Source organism: Anneissia japonica, unplaced genomic scaffold, assembly GCF_011630105.1.
Source record: "Anneissia japonica isolate Jap-2015-1 unplaced genomic scaffold, ASM1163010v1 scaffold3782_len1007564_cov172, whole genome shotgun sequence".
Lineage (NCBI taxonomy): Eukaryota > Metazoa > Echinodermata > Crinoidea > Comatulida > Comatulidae > Anneissia > Anneissia japonica.
Genome location: NW_022716546.1, coordinates 412,415 through 417,508, shown reverse-complemented (window position 1 = coordinate 417,508; position 5,094 = coordinate 412,415). Strand labels below are relative to the sequence as shown.

Genomic DNA, 5,094 nt, shown 5'->3' with positions numbered 1-5,094 from the left:
TGGTTGTGGCATCAAGGGGTTCATTTGACGGCCCCCCCCCCCTGCTACCACTGCCACTTTGCTTCAAATATAAAATGGCTACAACATAAGCATCAGGGGCAGATCCAGGTGTATCCGGAGGGGGGTCAGGGAGGGGAGGTCAAGAGATCAACACTACAACAGTACTCAAGGGATCCCGGGATTTTTTTTTTATTGTTTTCTCCCCTGACATGTTCATATTGTTCCATAATTTTTTCATTCTATTTTTTAGTAATACATTTTGATGTTTTTAGTAGAATTGAATTTCTATCCTATTCTTCACTACTACTACTGATTTTCTTTAAAGTTTCATGACGACATTTTTTTAACAACATGGAGGAAATGAAAAGCTACCAATTAATTTAGAAATATCTGTAATCATGCAGGAATTAAAGTGAAGAACTAGGGAATGCTTTAAGGATAACAATGGAGTTAGGATAAAATCAGGCCTACCTATAGAAATTTGCCGACGAGGTCCATGTCCGACAGCGGGGACCGAACCAAGGAAGGGCCGAATAGAGCCTCGATCAGGGACCCAGAAATGCAGGCCTAGCATTTAATCATGTTATTATTATCTACACATTGTATGCACTTTATGAACAGTAAGTATTTAGAGGTATTAATGCTAATTTGTAGCTTTAAAAATACGGAAACTTACGTTATATCTTGTGATGATTGTATATAAGTACCTCAGCACTCCTACTCGTTTCTCCTACACATGTAGTTTTGTTTATTGTTGTTGTTTTGAGCCATAGATATAGCGCCGCCAACGAAAAATCATAATATGCAGTATCCTCACGCAACTTTGTACATGTTTCGTAGGATGGTATAAGGATTTTTGCTACACTATCCTATCATATGACGAATAATAAATCGAACCTTGAACCTTATGAGGCGCCAAGTGTAAATTTATTATTTAACACAATTATTTATATATAATTCATTATTTAACATATAATTGAGTAGATCACCCATTATTTATATATAATGCATTTACGTCTAAAAGATTATATGTAAATAATTGCGTTAACGTTTTCATTATTTATATATATTTAGTTTACTTATTTCATTACATATAAAGAATGAAAGGGTAACCAAACATTATTTATATATAATAAGATTACTGGTTTCATTATATATAAATAAGGAAAGGGTAACACATCATTATATATAAATAATGAAAAGTAACTTACAATTATTTATATATAATAAGTTCACTGATTCCATTATAGATAAATAATGAAAAGGTAACAAATCATTATAGGCCTATATAAATAATGAAAAGTAACTTACAATTATTTATATATAATAAGTTCACTGATTTCATTATATATAAATAATGAATTGACTTCAAACTCATTATATATAAATAACTGCTTTTACATTTCATTATATATAAATAATAGCTGTCGCAAAATCATTATATGTATATAATGCTTGGACTTCAAACTCATTATATGTATATAATGCACACGTGTTATCGTGCCAAGGTCATTAATAATGGTTTCTTACTGCCAATTATATATAAATAACCGTTGAGGTCGAGTGCCATTATATATAAATAATGACATCGTAGGAAGTCATGGTTTATAAATAATTCGTTATGCAAATTACGAAGTAATAAATATTCACCAGTGCTCTTTTAAGTTACAATTAGGGCCTATTGTGTGTGGTCTACAGGTCGCAGACCATCACCAATCGAAAATGGCACAGCAAGGGATACAGCAGATTATTGAATCTGCTGTACTGCAAATCTCAAATCAATTAAGAGAACCCCAAAGTGAACGCCGCGGCCCTCAGGAATATCGATTTGAGTCCATCTTGTCCGGGTCCGGGGCAATGTCCGGGGAAATGTCCGGATCAGCTGCTGGTGATAGGCATAATACCGAGGTTCATCAACTTTGGGGTTCTCTTAATTGATTTAAGATTTGCAGTACAGTAGATTCAATCAGTGATGGAGCCAGGATCTGCCCAAAAACTGAAAATTGTCCCCTTAATTGGGATTTTTGGAATGTTTTCATATAACGATGACATTCTTATGATTTTATTTTTATTGACATAGAATCAGTTTACAGTAGAATAAGAACTAATTTACAGCAATAATTTGCAATGCAAATACAATTAATTTATAATATGAAATCAGCAGAAAACAACAATAATATGTTCCCAATATTGTTTCATTATGCAATGTTAATGACCAAATATTATTATTTTTTTTAATATTGAGCTTTCTATTAAATGATCAAATAATTTTATATGGTTTGAAATAGTATAATGTGATTAATATTGTGTGTAATATGTATGTGAAATGTCTTGAAAAGGTAAGACAATACTGGTTTACTTACAATAACAACAATCACATTAGAGCGTTCTAATATTAGATGGATGTAGCATGAATAGAGTAATACGTTTTGAGTGAATCATATATGAAAGTGACAAGAAAAACAAAGAAAAAGAAACCTTATTATGCATGACTTCTTATGGTGACGTCATGCATAATTTCGGCTGTACTACGCCTTAATTCATTTCTAATCTGCACGACAAAGAGTGGGCCCTGGTAACCACACAGCATAGCAAAATACAGTACCGTACAACCAATATAATAAAAATAATATGTTGTCCCTGTGTGGTTTTTTTTCCGCTACAATATTCAGTCTATGAACTTTCTTATTTTAATTGGATGAACAATTTCTGGGGGCGGATGCAGGGAGGGAGTGGGGGTGCAGACGGTGCGATCGCACCCCCCCCCCCTAAATTTTATTTTTTAAAAATCATTATTGTATTATAATATTGTCGAAATGAATTATCGGTAAGATTTTTAAGGTATGAGAGTGCAATTTCCGGAGGTCCACATTTTGAAAATTTTCTCACCATGTTTGTGGCTGAGGTGGTCTGGAATCTCACGCTCCCCCTACTTCCACATCCTGCATCCGTCCCAGTTCTGTATCAAACTCACAGTTTAAACACAATAACAGAAGGAAAAAATTGCAGCTCGCGATCGAGATCTTACAGTAGGTCATGGGTACAATAATCATCAGAAGTGAATTTCACGGGGATCGTGCTACCTTTTAGATGATGTTGAGATGATGGTTCCATCATTAAGATGATGTTGAAATGATGCTACCATTAAGAGGATGTTGTGATAATGCTACCTTTTAGATGATGTTGAGATGATGGTTCCATCATTACGATGATGTTGAGATGATGCTGCCATTAGGAGGATGTTGTGATAATGCTGCCTTTTAGATGATGTTGAGATGATGGTGCCATTAAGATGATGTTGAGATGATACTTTTTATCTGAGAATAATTTTTTAAATAAAATAAAAATGGTGGGCGTACATTGTAAGTCCTAGTGCAGCCGTGTCGTCCCCTGTTTGTCTGCCATTTACTATCCTGCGTCAGCTTGTCTGCGTCAGCTTGTCTGCGTTAGCTTGTCTGCTTTCAGTTTGTCTGCCAGTTACCGTCTAGTTACTGTCCTGCGTCCTTAACCTACTAACTTAACCTACTAACTTAACCTACTAACTTAAATAATATTCTAACTTAACATAACCTGCTATATAGTCTACCTCTATAACCGTGCCCTGTCCGATTGCCATGCCCGTGTGGCGTGCCCTGTCCGAGTGCCATACCGATGGCGTGCCCTGTCCGTGCCGTGCCCGGTCCGTGTGCGGTGCCGGCATCTAGAACCCGTGTCTAGAATTTCGTAATGCATGCCTCTATACATTGAGCCAATTTTGGTACATGTTGATTTGTAAGTTTTAAACCACTCTTATGTTTACTTTTTGAGGAAATATAAAAAAAAAGAAGCAAAAACAAGTTTACTTTCTAGAGCGTCGAAACCGATAACTGCAGCGTGACATCCTACATCGATTACCATTACACTACTGAGCTGTACGAGTGACTTCACGGACACGTTAAATTTGGTAATCTTAAACTTTAATGCTTTACATGTCTTGATAAGAAATAAATTGAAAAAAAAAATGTAGTAAGACTTGACCCCGGTAAATACAAAACTAAATTCGTACAAATTTATTTTGATTTATTAAAAGATGAATATTTAAAAATTAATAATCAATATTGAATTTACATTCACACAATATAAAGCTGTATTTGAACTCGGCAGGGCCGCCAAAAGGGAAAACACTACAAGAGAAAGGATTGTGTGGGGAATGTGTGGGCCCCAGTTACTGGCGTGAAATGCGAAAAACATTGAGCTGAAGCGTAAACATTTTTTAGGGGTGGGGGAGGGGAAGCTGTCAATCTGGAGTGGCTCATTATTAGGGGACCCATGTTGAGAGCCCATGATAGTAGTTACATTTTTTGAAAAAATATGTTACCTGCAATTTATTTGGGCCCCTGGTAAGCTTGTTTCCCCAGGGATCTTCTCCAAACCCTGCCAATACCACTCTTGTGGTGGCACTGGAATTCGGAAAATCTATAACTTTTCACTAGGCCTACATTATAACTCCAACAGAAAACAGCACTAAATTTTAAATCGAATTCGTGTTTTCAGCTAAAAAACGAGTATTAGTGTAAAACAACTGGAACATTTATTTTGTTTAAAAGTCTCAAAAATCACACATAGCCACTCTACACTAATGTTTAATGTTAATGCAATCGTCAGGAATGAGAGAATACAAAGACTGTATTATGAGTATGTGAATGCTATGCCAGGTGGATATGGAAATGCATTACTGTAATTGTTTTAAGTAAGAATTTGTTGTGGTTTCATGTAGACACAATAGCTCGGTTCTTTTGTTTAGTATTAAATGAATATATTATGTTAAATTATGTAATCATGAGTGGATTTCCCGCACAACAGCGTAACGGTGCTGGGTTTGGTCTACAGGAAACAGGTGATTCCATTCTTAGACAAGATTTTATGAAGAAAGTGTACATTTTTAGCAAGTTTTGCCTAGGTCGAAACGAACTCCGGCTATATAAAAGTGATTAGAACATTGAAAATGTTATTCTTGTAAATGAATAGATAAGGATTAATACTATGTCCATTTTTAATTGAATTAATCTACGCCACTGAGATATATATATATATATATATATCATTATATATATA

General features: G+C 35.0%; 1 long non-coding RNA gene across 1 annotated transcript in view; it reads right to left on the bottom strand.

Annotated features, from left to right (window-relative positions):
* The window catches only part of LOC117109749, a 6,291-nt gene extending 5,507 nt beyond the window's left edge, over window positions 1-784 (bottom strand). The window contains exon 1 of the long non-coding RNA XR_004445586.1: window positions 677-784. This is a non-coding gene — a long non-coding RNA (uncharacterized LOC117109749). The remainder of the gene's footprint in view (window positions 1-676) is intronic.
* Window positions 785-5,094: the final 4,310 nt, after the last annotated feature.